At 46.3% G+C, this 17,466-nt stretch overlaps 1 pseudogene; it reads left to right on the forward strand.

The window, feature by feature from the left end:
* The first annotated feature begins 501 nt into the window (after positions 1-501).
* LOC146196711 (uncharacterized) lies at positions 502-9,121 on the forward strand (annotated as a pseudogene).
* The last annotated feature ends 8,345 nt before the right edge of the window (positions 9,122-17,466 follow it).

Here is a 17,466-nt window from a genome sequence, read left to right on the forward strand (position 1 = left end):
TTGCGTATGTCCTTCAAGTCCTGCATTGGGCGAGGAGGAAGGTACAAGTTATACACAGAATATTTGCAACATTTGTGTGGCGCTCTCAATGGGAGCCCATGCGGCGTGACAACTTGTTCCTTCCCTTGGAGTCTGGTTTAGTCTGGTGGAGTGGGCCTTGTTCACTTGGTTTTGCATCAACTTGTTTCCCGTTTTTTTTTTTTTTTTTTTTTTTTTTTTTTTTTTTTCAAATCGGCAAACCACCAGTTTCTTGTAGTTGTGCTCATTAGGCGCCTTAGTCTTCATTTGCCTTACTTATTCGCACCGACTGGGCAGGCTCGTGAGGGGTCTTTATGGGGATTCCTTAAGGGGGTTGCTGACACTTTTCAATTTTAGATTACATGTATAGCCTCTCGAGAAAGCAGATGACCAGGGTTCTCTCTGAGTCTTTGTTCCCTACACTTGTATCGGCAGCTTTATCTGGGGTTTTTGGACGCCATTGTTCTAAAGCGTGTTAAGCAAATGTGCATTCAGGCAGCCTCAAAAACGTTCTTTTTCAAACTAAACACAGCGACGTTGCCTGTTAAGACATTTCTTCATGATAAGGAGATGTTTGTGCCCTGGACGGTGAATTGCCGTCTCTGTAACGTACCTGAGACAATCGATCATTGTTTTATTCTGTGCTTTGATGTTATGTTCTTTTGGGACATATTACAAAGAACTCCTAAAAAGGACATTGAAATTACACCATGTACAATTAGATTTTTGCCTCTTGACAAAAACTCCGTCGTGCCTTATGATCTATTTGTGTGATGGGTACTGTTCAGTCTTTCGAAAAGCCGTATGATGGACAGGCATGCCAAGCCACTAAGATCGTCCAAATCTGGGTTTTGGGAACTGTGTGCTTTGGTGAGGAATGTATATTCTGCACGCGAAGAACCTCCAAACTGGATGCTGTACCTAGATGCATGTGTGTGCCTCCCAGATTTTGGATGTTTTGATCATGGTGCATTGTCGGTCTATGGATATAGCGGGCTTGTATTAAGCAGCCCGGCAACTTCAGACATCGACAAGTTTAAGTAGGTAGAGTTTTTCCTTTCTCTCTCTTTCTCTATGCGCATAGGTTAAGGAACATAGGATCAAGATATGGTGTTGATGTAGTATTTTCAGCCCCCAAAAAACTTGCCAAGATATGTGCCATAGTGGACAGAAGAATGAAGAATCAACAAAAAAGCGAGAGGAGGTCGTGTAAAATAAATCACCAGGTTAAGTTCGTACCATGTGCTGAAGGCGTGGTGTATGACATAGAATTTTCTTGCGGAAGGAGGTATATAGGCCAAACAGGTAAATGTATCAACACCCGGCTACGCCAACATAAGGCATCTTTGAAAAATGCCCCATCTTCGAACCTTGCCCTGCACTACAGGGACTGCCCTTTAAATAATGATCAGAGATATCCTGATAAAAAACTATGCACACCTCTTTTTAACAGCACTAATGTAATCTACAGGCATAAGGATCAACTAACCAGGGAGTTATCGGAAGCCTATCACATCCATAAAAAAGGGGATAGTTGCGTGAGCACGCCATCGGTGCTTCTGCATGACACTGAGATTGTATATTTGGATTCCCATGATTAGACTGATGCTTGTTTGGGAGCGCATGCGTCCTGGTTCTTGAAGAAAAAAAGTGTATATTACCTGTGCTTTTTTCGAATAAACTTCAGTTGTTAGTCAGCGCTTGTCCGTTATTCTCCCTTTTCTGTTTGTCCCAAGTAGCCGCGCTGTTTTTTGATCTTGCCGTAGTGGAGTACTCCGGAAATTTCGACTACCTGGGGTTCTTTAAAGTGCGCTGACATCGCACAGCACACGGGTGCATGCTTTGCTTTTCGCCTCCATCGAAAAGCGGCCGCCGAGGCATCGACCCTCAAGAATTTATTGGGCGTGTCTCTTCGTTCTTAAAGGAAGCAAACGAGAGTGACGAGAGTATAGAATAGGGGCTGCGAGTTTTCTAACCCATCCTGTGTCTCTTCATCGAGCTACTGATCGGCTTTCTACCTCTGTCACTCAGCAACCCATTGGGAGCCCCGTGGCGAACAATGTTACTATGGCGGATAAAGGAGGCACTGTCGTGGGCTGTAGCAGGTCGCAAAGGTAATCTAAAGTCTAAGATGACCGATTGCAATTATGCTTACGTGGCTAGTGTGCTAGGAAGTCGGCCGTACCGCTCAGTTCTAACACGCTAAAAGGGCTGGGCTGGGCAGGTCAGTGGGTGCAGAGGAACGGCGGTCTGGCGAGGTGTTCATTTTTGTTTTCTTTTAGTGATGGCATTCGAGCAAGGACTGGATGAAGCGGCGAGCATAACTGTACATCCCCTGACAGTAGTACTACTGCCGCAGGCGGGTGAAAGTTTTTAATAAGCCGGTGTGTGTACACTGGGAATCATCGTTGTAGTGGGAACAAATTACAGAATGCAGGTGAGTCGGAATGACAATCAGCCACTTGCAACCATCCGGGAGGTAATTCCTAGATAAAGGAGCACTTCTCTGGTGATGAAGTGGTGGGACTAAAGCCCCTTGAAATTATCAAGGGACTTTAGGTGGGACTATCGACGGAGAGCGCGAGGAGGAGGTCGTGACGATCGACCAGACAAGAGATCCAGGAGTAAAGCGATCCATGCATCAATGCGTTGCTCGTAAGTCGGTGGGCTCAAAAGACAAAGGATGCAGGACGGATATAGAAGGAGCGGCTTCGGGCGGCAGGAGAGAACGTGAGAGGAGATCAGCATCTGCATGTTTATGGCCAGAATGATAGACGACGTTAATGTCTTATTCTTGGAGTCTGAGAGCCTAACGGGCCAGTCGGCTGGAGGGAGCTTTCAAAGAAGGCAGTCAGCAGAAGGCGTGATGATTGGCGACAACATAAAAAGTGCTCCCAAACAAGTAGGGGCAGGCGCAGGCGGGCAGATAGACAAGGAAAGATGACTTGCGACTTCGTCCTGAACAAACTGCTGAATGTGCTCAAGGAGGGACTGGTGGTCCAGAGTACCGTCCCCGGCGTGAGCCGACCTGGAAAGGTGGCCTCCGAAAGGTAACATGTGGAAACCCGCAGCTCATCGAAGCTTTGACAAGAGCTGATGACATCGGACACAGTCTGTGGATTCTTGGCGACGAGCATCTGGAAGGCGTCATCATAAATGTTTTTCATAATGTTCTTTATCTTATCGGCCTCGCTCATGGTAGGGTTTATGCGCTTGAAGAGGTCGACCACATCATCTATGTAGCTGGTGAAGTTTTTGTCGGTTAGTTGCACCCATTTCGCAAGGGTTGCTCGGCGCGAAGCTTACGGACAGCGGGACGGCAAAAACTTCGGCTGGCTTTGAGTGCCGTCCAGCTACAGATGTCAGCCTATTGGTTGTGAAACCGGCAACGCCGCTCAAATAAAATATAACGTTGGTGAGCTTCACGGTGTCGTCCCGTTTGTTGTACTCACTTAAGGCAACCGGTCTTCCACATGCGTGTCATCTGTGCCGCTGAAGATTACCTGGTCACGCTGCCGCGCTTCGCCGGAACAAATGACGGCCGATGGAGTGGGTGGGGCAGGTAGAGTGGCGGTCATCGCAGAAGTGGTAGGCAATGCTCAGCTATAGCTACAGGAAGAGGGGATTTTTATAACCTCTACCACTTGTAATAAAATACCTTGCACAGGACGCTACGCCGTGAACAAGGAGCAGAACGCCTGGCGATCAGTCGTAGCTTTTTCGCAGCACACGCATGAGCGTTCATCGGTTGTCCTCTCTTCCTTGAGCGTCAGGTGCTGAAGATTCCGAAGGCGGACGCCTACCTGTATATATATATATATATATATATATATATGTGTGTGTGTGTGTGTGTGTGTGTGTGTGTGTGTGTGTGTGTGTGTGTGTGTGTGTGTGTGTGTGTGTGTGTGTGTGTGTGTGTGTGTGTGTGTGTGTGTGTGTGTGTGTGTGTGTGTGTGTGTGTGTGTGTGTGTGTGTGTGTGTGTGTGTGTGTGTGTGTGTGTGTGTGTGTGTGTGTGTCTTTGGACCTCTCCCTTTTGTTCGGCTCCTACGTAGGGGCACAAGCCGAATCATCTCTCGAGTATTCGCCCAGATGTTTAGACAGTGTGCATCGTCCACATTTCCAGATGATAGCTCCTCTTCAGATCGCCTTCTGACTTGAGAATGTGGACGCAAAGGGTCTAAGAGTTGAGCCCTTCTGGAATCTAGCAAAGACGGATTCATAACTGTCCCTTCTTTAAACTCTTGCCGACGTTATACACAAAATGAAATATGCCTGGGCGTTCTTAGTATGCGATGCGATATAACTGTTTTATATCGTGTCGCATAGCTTGGTTGCAAGTACATTTCGCTCTTGAATTGATCGCCTTTCCACTGCATATTGGAATTTTATTTCGCCGTAGCGTTTTTGGTCCGCTGTTGCTTGGGCATCTGATGGGAGAGGGGCGGACGTAAGCGCTTGTGTAGAACGCCTCCCGCACAGACCCCTTCCCTTTTGAGATAAATAAAGTCGTCACTCACTCACTCACTCACTCACTCACTCACTCACTCACTCACTCACTCACTCACTCACTCACTCACTCACTCACTCACTCACTCACTCACTCACTCACTCACTCACTCACTCACTCACTCACTCACTCACTCAATCTAGAGGTTAGATAAGGGTGGGTGGTAGGCGGAGGCTCCTACGTGGGACATCTTAGCCTGTGGAACAGAGTTAACCAAAGCATGTGGTCGTCCAGAGGTACATCCAGCTCAGGGTGGTTCGGAGGAACCACCTTACGGGGCCGGAGGATGCCCGGAAGGTGCCCCGATTCGCTCCGATCCTTTAGGTGCGCTGTGTGCATGCACGCTTCCCGCGAACGATCGCCGCAGCCAAGGGGGATTAGGCCTGGTAAGCAAAAAATCGCCAGCCTGCCTCCGGGCACTGGTTTGTCGGAGGGCTGTGTGATGTCACGAGACCACGTGACATCAAGCTGTCAAGTAGGTAGCTTTTTGAGATGACAATCAACCCGCCAGTACCCTTGAATGCAAACTCAGTCACTCTACTCCTGGCTGCCCAGCGCGCTCGTACGGCTTTGTGATAAACGGGGCTTTACATCTATGTCGGGTGATCGTTAACATAATGTTGTAGCTTATGACTGCATGCTAATGAGCATGCATAAGATAATGAGGCGATAAATTAAAGGATTAGGGATAAATGAGTAGCAAAGTGCATGCATGAGAAAAGGGATTCGCAGATGGGTGCCGTAAATCTGTCGCGTCATACCCTTAAAGGCGAAGCTTAAGTGTACAACCATTTTTGTTCTCTATTTTCTTTTCAAATAACTATTTAGTGCAAACCTTAACATTCTTGATCTATGCTTGATTGCGGTCATGAGACGTGAACAGTAACGATGACGACGATATCAGCATTCGAATTTCCCGGCTGTCTTCGCCAGCAGGCGGGAAGCTGTCACCGCGCAGATTCGCGTTGTCTCCGTTGTGAGGCTCTACTAAACACTGCTGGTTCCACTAATCGCAAGCACGTTTTCTGGACTCTATTCAGTAACTATCACACGACAGGGTAACGTCACCGCGTGCGCCACTCTCTGCGCGCAAGGAACCAAAATGGCGCCACTCGGCTTAAAGGGTTTCTTCGTGTTCGCTCCCTCTCCATTGTGCGGGGAGTTTTATGAACATGGGGAGAGGGAAAACCACGGCGCGTGCTGGCGGAGGGGCCCAGACGCGGAGGCGCCTGCTGAATCGATCCCGCCGCCGCAACGGGACAACTTTTCTTGCCAACTTTTTCTGGTCGGCGCGAGCAGCGGCGACCTCCTCCAGTCGTCCCGTTGCGGGACGGCCAAGAAAAAGGATGCGGATGGGATGGCCCGGCGGCCGGATCGCTTGACTGGCCGAGCGTCCCCCTCCCCACTGCAGCCACGCGTGTTGTGCGACACGCAAGTTGACCCTCCTCGGGCGGGGTTTCCGGTGATGTTTGCCCGGTGCCGACAGATTTGCTGACAGGATAGACGCGATGAATTACTTCTGTGACGAAGAGTGCCAGCTACTGCCCGGTAAGAAAAGAAGAATCCTATGTATGCTCTTCTAGTAACAGGTTCCCGTGGCCGAATCTGTTGTTTGTTCTATGGCGAGTTTTCGGAAGGTTTCATGTGGAACCTAAATACGCGAGTTCTTTTTTTTTTCACATATTTATTTTTCTTCCCTTTTTGCCAGAGTTACTCCAGAGCTTGTCTCGGTGTCCAACAGGACAGTGCTAGCAGGGACCCTCAAACGTGGCTTTTGAATATACTCGTTCCGAACGTGCGTAGGCAACAAAGGAGGACAGGAGAATTTAATCAAATCTTTCTTTTGAGCATCACTTAAAGATAAGTGCGTCGAGTAGACAGTCACGATCACGCTCTGATATATATATATATATATATATATATATATATAGGTAGTGTCATTTCAACGTGCATACTTTTTCGCGTTCATCCGACTAGAAAAGGGCGCAATTTCTGCTGCTTATTTCTATCACGCTGTTCGCAACGCATCACGGAGCGTATATGCTTTACAATAACAAAAAGCGATTCCGAAACCCTTGAAGAAAACAAAAGCCTTTTCTTTAATACGTGGGAAGTTTTGCGGTGTCGCCTCAGTGAGGCTGCACGCGGCCACTGCACCGCTTTTTCAGCTTTCAAAGTATGGAAGAAATGCCAGATGTTGAAAAATGAGTCTAGGGATATGAGATGCTTGCGTACGTGTTTATCAGTCTGTCGACTCACTCGTCGCAACAAAAGTTCGACAAGTATGTGCATATGGTTTTTCGCATTATATGTGAAAAAAAAAAAGCGTCGCGTTTTCTTTAACACACCTCTGTATTTTCTTTCTACAGGAAGGTTTCGGTTAACCTGTAAATCACCAGCAAAATCGCAAGTTACAAAACGTTGCATCCTGACGAAAAATATTTTTCGCGAAAAAGCCTTTTACTACAGGCAATGAAACACATCACTCACTTTAGTGGAGGATTTCTAGTTGGTCTGATAGACCCATCATGTTGCAAATAAATAAATTATTTCAGTTAGGCATGGAAAGGTTTCAAAACTTGTTTATGATATCATTTTATTTTTGATAAAGAAACCAAGATAGGTTTACATGAGTATCACGGTAAAAGTTTAATGTGTAGTATGAAAAGAAAAAAATAGGGAGGAAACAAACGCAACCCTTCTCCGATTTCTACCGAGGCAACAACACAAACAAGTAACAATATCACACGGTTAAAGAAAAAAAAAATCAGCATTAGAATCTTCATCACAACGATGTTTTGTTTGTTTATTTTCTTAATAAGACGTGGTTCCGTTTTGCTCATGTACGAATTACTGTGCTATCGTAGCGCCACACAACGAACCGACCTATCAAAGCCCGCACCTGCATCCTGCAGGCTACCAACTAGCAGTGGTATGCTCGTCATCCATCGCTTATAACGCCGTCGCCGTACTTTCTGCAGATCGGGGCCCTTAACGCTATCTCCTTAATAATACTTCGTATAGCTAAAGCTCTTAGCTGTAGGATTGGTCGAGCTATAGAGCCGTGTGTTCTACTATCCGTATGAGCTTGTCTACTGTTGAATTAATGTAATTAAATGCAGCGTCCGAAAGATGGCAAAGTAGAGAAAGAGAGAGAGAGAAATTTCCCCTTACATTTTGAGGGCAGTGGAGGAAAAGCCTGGAAGTCGGAAGCCACAGTAAGAACCTAAAGGGTGGTTTTCATTTGTTCCACAACACGTCCAATAAGGAGTTATATAAATTTTACCAAATCGTAACAATTTTTTGTACACTGGTGACAACAGAAATGATTACCACTTTCACAACCCTTCCATCCGCCCCTCCCCTTGAAAATTTGGGCCTCTCCACCACCCATTTGAATTCCTGGGGAAACCTCTGGCGGCTGCCGTGGACAGAGAAGGTTCTGACGCAGCCGGTGTAATTCGCTACCAGAATTCGCTACGACGTCTTGGAATGTGGCAACCGTAGAAGGCAGCCACCTGTCGGATGTGAATACCACTGCAAAATGGAAGGATAAATAGCTAAGCCAAATCTGATTAATGCATTAAGGCAACCTTAGCCCTGTTGAGTTATTGATCTTTTTATTTTTATTTTTAGGGTAACCCGCAAAGTAGCTTTTGGGGGAGGTGGTGAAATAACGTTAGTCACACCCCGAAATTTGAGTCAGTGCACTGTCCATTTTGCCATGGCGGGAATCAGTCAGAAGGGTCGGCGCACCTATACATCCCATATAGCGATACTTCCTCCCACATGTAGTGAATAGGAGCTTTGTGCATCTCCCATAGCCTGAGTCGCTTTGGAACGTTAAACCCCACAAACCAAACCAAGGAGCTCTGTGTTGGTCTCCACGAGCCGCGCGGAACGATAATCTGTGTGCTGCAAAAACTGTATGGACATTCTCGCACTTTAAGATGCAGTAGTACATTGCAGGACCTTACGCGGTGTTTTTGTGGTACAGCAGCCGCCTCGCATTGAGGTGGTACCTGGTTCGATCCCCGGTACGTACCAACGGGTACCCACCGTTTCCCAAAGGGTACAATATTTCCTCGGCCTGGTGCTCGGCTCTTCTGGTGTGAAATGCTTGGGAAAAGGGGCCATGGACCAAAAATGTTCAAAAAAAAGCGGGGGGGGGGGGGGGGGGGGGGTGCATATGGACTTCTGCCATGTGAGGCGGAGGCACATTACCGCGTTATCAGGCCGTCAATACGCTTCGTATACATGGAGTCAGCATAAACCTTATTTCCTGCGTAGTCAAGCTCATGAAGCATGTGATCCTGAACAGACTGCAGGAGTACGCAGAGGACAAAGAGATCTTGCCAACAATTATGCTAGGCTTCAGAGCTAATTTATCTACACAGGATGCCATGATTCAGCTCCAAGCAGACGTCATAGACACTGTGAAATGCACGGGCACCAAAGCAGTGCTACGGCTAGACCTCACCAAGGCCTTCGATAACGTGGCACACGAAGCCATTCTCGAGAACCTCTCAGACATTAACCCAGGAGAAAAACTTTCCGGTACATTCGCTAATTTCTCAGCCATAGGTCCGCGATAATTAAAATAGGCGAAATAGAGTCATTACCTTTTCGGCTAGGGGGTAGAGGGACACCGCAAGGATCGGTACTGTCACCATTTATCTTCAATCTCTCCCTCATAAAGCTTCCACCCCGACTGGAAGCCACTCCTGGGCTGAGACATACATTCTACGCAGATGACATCACACTCTGGACCACCAACGGGAATGACGGTCAGATAGAGGAAACGTTGCAACGCGCGGTAGACACTCGCAGAGCTCGCAGGTCATTCGGGCCTATCATGCTCACACCCAAAATCAGAGCTACTGGTCATCAGACCCAAACCTGCACGGTTCCAGGAGCCAAGCGCCCCCAACCCCGCTTAACGTGTGCGTGGGGGGACTTGCAATCAAGGAGGTGGAGTCAATAAGGATCTTAGGGTTGTATCTACAAGCTAACAGGAAAAACGAAGAAACCCTGCAAAAGCTGAAAACATCAGTTAATATGTCAATTAGGCTAATCAGAAGAATTGCCAACCGTAGGAGAGGAGTCAAAGAAAAAGACCTCTGTAGGATAGTGCAGGCATTTGTCCTGAACAGGATGGTATATGCGCTACCGTATACCTAAAACTAGATGCTGCGTAGAAAGGCAAAGTCGAGACAATAATTAGGCAAGCATACAAAGCAGCCCTGGGGCTGCCGAACTACACATCGACAGAAAGACTCATGGGACCGGGAACACATAATACACTAGAGGAGCTCAAGGAGGCTCACCCCACAATGCAAAAAGAACGGCTTAAGCGCACTAAGGCAGGCAGAGCCATACTGGAGCGCCTAGGTATAGGCGTGGAACTTCCACACGAGGACACGAAAACACAGCTACCCAAACTCCTTCGCAAGTGACTGACGATCAAACCACTACCAAAGAATCTGCACCCTTCTTACCACGAAGGAAGGAGGAAAGCTGGGGCAATAGCTCTGCACGAAAAATACGCAACGAGCGAAAGAACTGTCTATGTTGACGCGGCAGAATACGCAACAAGAGGAGCGTTCGCACTGGCGGTGGTGGACGTGCACGGGCGGCTGCAGGCATCAGGGTCGGTAGTGACAAAATCTTCGGAAACCGCGGAAGAGGCAGCTGTTGCCCTAGTCATAGCTAGCACCGACGCGGATACAATCTTCTCCAATTCTAAATTTGCTGTCCGTAGCTTTACCGGGAAAGGGGGGGGGGGGGGGCAGAATTTCAACTGCAGCACAGAAAACACCGAAACTGACCAGGCAACCATACAGAGAAATTGAGGTGATATGGGTGCCGGCTCACTTGGGTAATCCGGGAAATGAGGCGGCCCACAACATGGCTCGAGGTTTCGTCAACCGAGTCGGTGGGTCCTTCGTATCCATGGGTTACTCTAAATAGGGGGCTGGCATCTTTTCACGATATCACAAGTCATTACAGATTGGAACGGCACAAATTTCCACCACCTGACAAAACGTTGGATAAGGCACAGGAGACCGCTTGGAGGAGACTCCAGGCCAGATTCTTTCTTAGCCCTTACCTATTAGCAAAAATGTTCCCGGATGACTTTAACCCCGCGTGCAGGTTCTGTTGCGAAACAGCCACGTATGATCACATACTATGGCAATGTAAAGAAGAGCCTCCACCGGAAGATCTAGTACAAATTCCTTCTTTTGAGCGATGGGAGGCCGTTCTGGTCAACTCGCGGACCCGGGCATTCAAGCCTTGACCACCGAGTGGGCCACTAAGGTCGCCGCCAGCCATGGACTGGAGGCCGTCTAGAGCGGACCGTCTGCATCTGCATTTTGACGAAATAAATGTTTTCCAATCCAATTATTGATAAAGACCTCTAGGGACCGTGTGTAGCCTTTCACGAAAAGTGGACCAATGGAGTAACTTCCTTGATGCAGCAATGATTTAAAGCACATACAGAGAGATGCACGGGCGAAGTAAATGAGCTACCGAGGAGGTCGTGTAGCTTGATTGCAAGTACGCGTGTTTGCCTTGAGGGGGTGGAGGCAATAAAAAAAATTAAAGGGGACACTTAAACTTCTCCTTAAAGGTATGGTGTGATAGCGTATAGGCAACCACTAGACACATAACCAAGTCATGAACATGTCGGTGTATCCTAAGTGTACCGTGCCTGGCTTGGCCTCCAACATCACCGGAAGGCTGATTCTTATTCCTCCCAACGTTCTAATATCATGTGTCTCGTTAGGTCGCACAAGTACAGTGTTCTAGGACACTGTAGCACAAGCCATCGAAGAATCAGCGCGGCCATATGCCAGCTGCCAGCTACTGCCTCCCAGCGCCATACCCGTAATTTTTCGCACATAACGCCGATGCCGACGCCGAAGCCGAAGCCGGATTTTGACACGGTAGTGTAAAAAAAAAAAACAAAGTGAGCTAAAAATCACGAGCGTGGCGCTGGGAGGTGGTAGTTGACAGCTGACATTGCCGAGCTTTGACTGAACGTAGGGTTGCCTCGCATTAAGTTTTGCAGGAGCTGCCAACTAGGGTCTCTCCTTTCAAATAGGAACATATCAGAATCAGCCTGCCAAGACCATTGCATTGACGTTACCAGGCCACGCAGGTATGTTTATACGGCTTGGTTATAGTAATGATTTATATGTCGAGTGGCTGCCTACGCTATCGCTTTATACCATGGAGGAAGGAAAGAACTTAGGAGAGGCCCTGACGTCATTTTTTTGAAGCCAGCGCGGGCGCGCCGCGGCCGGACGCTGCAACGTCTCTCCTCCTCCTTTACCCTCCGCATTCTCTTTCTCCGCGACGCTCACGTACCTAGGGCCCTTAGCAACGCTGTTGTTATAGTGGCTCGAGTTTTCATAGCAACAGCGTCGCCGTTGCTAATGGCCCGACTTGGCTAACCCTAAATTTTGACGTCACTTCCGCCACACTTTCTCCAATGCATTGGGAATGGCAAGGGCCTCTCCTAAGTTGTTTCCTTCCTCCATGCGTTATGCCCTTAAATTCGGAGCTTAAGTGTCCCCTATAACTTTCAGACTAACGGAATCATTAACGCTGTCGTATTAACACTATAACCATCCCACCTGCAGTAGCAGATGCATCATGTGCTGCCATATATTGCAACCGGGCCCACCCATATGCACCGGGACCCAAATGATTTGATTACCTGCCTATGCATGCCTGTGGAGGATGCTTTGGATCACCGTGACATTGGTATCCGTCCAGGCAGGGCAAAGAATCGGAGTAAACCATGATTCAATCAGTGAAGATTGATTATATTCATACCAATGTGCGGAAGGGCGGAAATGGTTGCCCAGATTGCGAGGACCTCAGCGTACAATGGGATACTGAGAGGAAGGTAGAATGTGTAGGCCCATAAAATTTATTTTCAAAGTTGCATAAAATCGACAACGCAGAGACAAATACTGATGACACGATTGTGCCCATCATCTTCATGCTGCCTTCAAGGGGACTAAGAGGGATAGTACTGCTGTAATGTGGATAGTAATACAGCAGCATCACTATCCGCATTTTATGCTTCTCCGAGAAAAGAAAGAAAAAAGTAACGGAGGGCATCCGAACTCGCGTATGTCTCATCGTGAGTTTATATACTGTCGTTTCATAAACTCACGATGAGACTAACGGTTCATAAATTCGCTTCATGAGCTAGCCTCCAAATTGATTAGCAACTGTATGCTATGGGCAGCGAGAAATTTTATTAGTCACCCGGAACGCTGTGGTGACGAACATTAGCCTCATAATTTTTGTACAAAATTTAGGAAAGGTTGCGTCACATGGAGGTCTGCTGATTAGGACGCATGAACAAACTGCGAGCCATACGCGGTGATGGAAATGCTTATCCTGGCCTTTCAGGACTGGGAATGCAAGGGCCTTCGTCACGGGGGTTTTTCTTCTACAATCCCGTCCTCGCACTCGCCGCTTCGGTGGCTAGAGGGCTTTTGTTTCGACGCCATCGTTTTGGGACCATCTCGAGGTCTCAACAACAACGACGGTTACCGAGTTTTCAGACGAAAGCCCTACCAGCCCCATTAGAGGAAATTTCGTTCGAATTTCGTCGACTGGCTTGTTTGTTAGGCGCCCGTGTGTTGTGCGAAGTCAGTGCACGTTAAAGAACCTTGGGTGGTCGAAATTTCCGAGTCCTCCACTACGGCGTCTCTCATATCGCTTTGGGATATCAAACCCCACAAACCAACCAGCCAAAAGTCCCCACCTGTGTATTTCGAACCCAGGTAGAGGCAGAAATCAACTTTGCTTATCACTGCGTTAGGGTGCCTCGATGCCTTTGCCTCCGGCGTTGGCCATTGAAGCACCCTACACTGCGTTGCAAGCCAGGGGGGCCCGAATATCCTTGCGTCAATAAATGTTTTGTCCTTCTCCTCCCCTACACAGTCTCCGTGTCTCGTTTCTCCATGAGCTCTGCTGCCAGTCTTTCAAGCTGCGCTTCGGGTGTCGACGTTTCCATCTCCTCGAAGAGAGTTCCACTAAAGGCACTAATTACACACCCATCATACTAATAAAAACACGAACCATAATTTAAATACTTAGCCAAGCATGCCAGAATGCGGCAAAGCAAAGCTAAATGAAGCAAAACTCGGTTAAACGAGAACTAAAATTTACTTCTTCATGCCTTTATCCGTGCTTATAACCAAGCTAAATCAGAGCTTACTTTTTTTTCATCAAAAGCGATATTATAAAACCACGCTCGGTGATGTCGGAAACAAAAAAAAATATATATATTGTTCATTCAATTCAAATACGCCCTGAGGAACTAAATAACCGGGCTTTTTAAGGAAAAAGAGGTCAAATGAAAACTTTACAGCGATTGTCTGCAGCACGTATTTTATCGCATCGTCTAAGACTATACATGTACAAAGTGCTCGAGCAGCATTTATCATCTGTCAGGACGTAGTTGAAAAAAAAAAAACGTTGTTTTTATTTGACGGCCATGTTTGTTTCATGTTCTCTTCATTTCGCCCTTCTTAGCAATGGCGTAGTTTTAGTGTTCGTCGTTGCATAAGGGTCTCCTCGTTTTCTCCGTAAATGACGAACTTAATACACAAATGCGTGTAGAGGACAAAGAACGAAGAAAATAGCTCGAATGGGGTCATTAAGTTAGGCTATACAGTTTTTTGTTTGCCATATGAAGGCGCGATGAAGATTTACTCGACGAACGGAAAGGGAGACGGAAGGCGGATAGAAGGAACATCCGGGCTATCTTGGGAAACCGCTCGAGAGGAAATGAAGGCACGGTACATTTAGCAGCGCCAAGAAGCCTTTGACAGGATGCATTGTTGCGAGTTCGGCAGGCTCATTCGATCATGTTTTTCGCTGGGGCGACACATGCATGCACTCGTGCAATTAGAAAGTAGACGCAATGATTTTCGACCATTGGCCTGCCAATCAGCGGCGTACTTAATACTTGCTATGTTTCCATCTTACGGCGGACTGGACCTCCGCTGCCGTCACATCCACCACCACTACCGCAATGATTGTCAAGCATCAAATTGTTTTTGAAATTTTGAAATGTTTTCTCCTCCTCCTCAGGCGCTTTCAGCTGGCGTCTGAATAATTTCTTAATTACCTCATGACAATTAAGATGTTGTACGGAAATAATTCAAATATCGGGGAAACCTATCTAGCCAATTGAACAAACAAAAACGTGGTTTTAATGGACAACACTGAATTTTGCTCTGAATTTAGGAATACTTTAATTAACGACGCTGGAAGTGCGTGTTGGCGTTCAAGCAAAAGTGACATTTCTATGTTGAACTTCATGCGCTGCATGATTGGCCGGAGACACCTGCGGTGTCAGGAGCGCTAATAGTTTGGTAGCATGGCAGCCGTTACCAGCTGTTCACTTGAGTTGGATGACGAACTGGTTTTGGCTGTACCAATGAATTACCCCGTTGTTGTAATAAAGAGTGTTCGTCACTGAATACCTATCATTATAAGTTAGGAGGAGCTAAATGAATAAAATACAAGTGCTACCATTGCTGGCGGATTTCGCGAGCAAATTGAGATATATAACATCAATACATTTTGATAGCGGACCCCGGAGGCTTGACTATATCATTCAGTTCTTAACCGGCGATTATGGGATACTTTTAGAATCTGACGTCATTAGTTGGAATTTTAAGGACGAAAAAAAGTTGAGTTTTTAAATGCTATTCTTGAAGCAATGAATCCATATTTTGCTGCCGAAAACAATCATAAAAATAAGTACAAAAATTTAATCGATTTTTACTAAACCCAAAATGGTATGCTACTGTGCTAGGTGTCCCATTAACGCTGAAAGTGATCGATACGTGTGCGCATTGCGCCGTGTATGCACGCCTATACTTGTCAACCGGATTGTAAACCAATGCTTTCTTTATCATATATTCTTCCTTTCGTTCTTGAAAGCACTGACGCATAAGTTTGACATCAATAGGAGACACCACTTCCGTATAGCCCACAAAGCGAGTGGAAACACAATAAGCGCTGAAAAGACTACTTTTGTATATAGAAAGCAAGCAGTTATGCGCGAGAAGAAAACCATATTGCCAGAAAAGTGGCGTGGACCCTGTGTACTAATACAAGGTCCAGAAAGTGGAGCAAAGAAACTTCGACGTGAACTAGAGTCATGAATGCAGTGAGGCTTGTAAACTCTCTTTCAAGATGCGTTGTACTTTTATTATTCGCCGTGGTTTCGTTCTGCCTCGCATCATCATCATCACCACCATCATCATCATCATCAACAACAACAACAACAACAACCAGAGTATACCCACTGCAGGACGGAGGTCTCTCCCATATCCCTCCGATTAACACGGTCCTGTGCTAGCTGCATCCACTTGACCCCTGCGAACTTCTTAACCTCCTCCACCCACCTTACTTTCTGCCTCCTACGCTTTCCTTCCTTTGCAATCCAATTTGTTACCCTAAGCGACCATCGGTTGTCGTCTCTTCACACTATATGCTCTGCTCATGCTCATTTCTTCTTAAATTCCACTGGATAGTGATTAACTCGTGTTATTTATCTGACCAACACTGCACGCTTTCTATCTCTTAATGTTACACCTACCATTTTTTGTTGCATAGTCCTCTGCGTTGTCCTCAGCTTAAGCAGAACACTTTTCATTAGCCTCCACGTTTCAGCCCTATAGGTGAGTGCAGGTAATATGAGTAGAGAGAGGCAAGATGCGTTGCACATTGCTAAAATTTTCGTCTCTCTTGGCGTTCTTTTGTCAGAGTTATCATACCTTTTTTCTTAGTATCGCATAGCGTCAATGCATAAACTTTGCTGTTCGGAAATTTTGTATGATTGAAAGAGAAGATAAGAGAAATATCATATTGCCCATAAGGTCAGTGCCGTGGTGTCCTGAAGCAACACTTTGATACAAACATATTCTCATAAGGTACCCAGAAGATTTTATGAATAATGACAGAAGACGAAGGGGCGAATGTTTTGGCTTTTTCTTTTGGATCAAGACCATATTCGTATCTCTTGGAAGTTTTCAAGATTGCATTGAGTGGAATGGACGCTCGAGACCTAAATATTTAAAGTTGCCAATAACCCCTGAGCGTCTATTGTTATGAATAAAAAAAGAACTTACTGCCAACGTCCAAAGTATCCTGCGATATTTCGTGCATATATAGCAAGAAAATTTATAAACATGATTGATCAGGCAAAAATTCCATTTTGCTATGGTATCAAACATGCACACTTTATACTCGCCTAACAATTTGTTTCTTTTTCATACGCATCAAAAAGTCATTTCTTATTATGCTCACAAAAAAACCTTCTATAGCACTTTCGTACCAACAACAACAGTGTGAACATTAATCAGAGTTACAATCTTTCGCAATGTTACCTTGAAAACCTGTGCAATAGGCGTATAGACTAAGAGCGCATCAAGTATTTTCGCACAGAAAAAAAAAAACAAAAAAAAAAACAAAGACCAATATCTGAATCGAGCAATGGAAGGTCCAATAAAAACAGAAAGAGGTTTCATAACGATCGAATCTTGTTCTTCAGGCTTCGAATGAGGAAAAAAGCGTTGAACAATGAAAACAACTGGCTAGAAGTCATTAGCAGCGTAATAAATCTCATATGAGTGGCCGTCCGTATGTAGAACAAATTTTAGGGTGACCCGTCCGAGGGCAAAAAGACCGAGAGAAAGCGAGGTGACGGAAGAAAGGAGACGAATGGGTGAGAGCTTGGCGACCAGCATATATCTGTATAAACCGAATGCCTGGGAACCACTAGCCAATTCAGTCTAGAGGAAGAGACCAAGAAAGAGGAAGAAGCAAAAAAAAAAAAAAAATATTCGAAACAGTGTTCTGTAGAGTAGGGAAAAAACAGAGCGAGAAAGGGAGAAAG

This window comes from Amblyomma maculatum, chromosome 3, assembly GCF_055883805.1.
Source record: "Amblyomma maculatum isolate TAMU_Amacu chromosome 3, ASM5588380v1, whole genome shotgun sequence".
NCBI lineage: Eukaryota > Metazoa > Arthropoda > Arachnida > Ixodida > Ixodidae > Amblyomma > Amblyomma maculatum.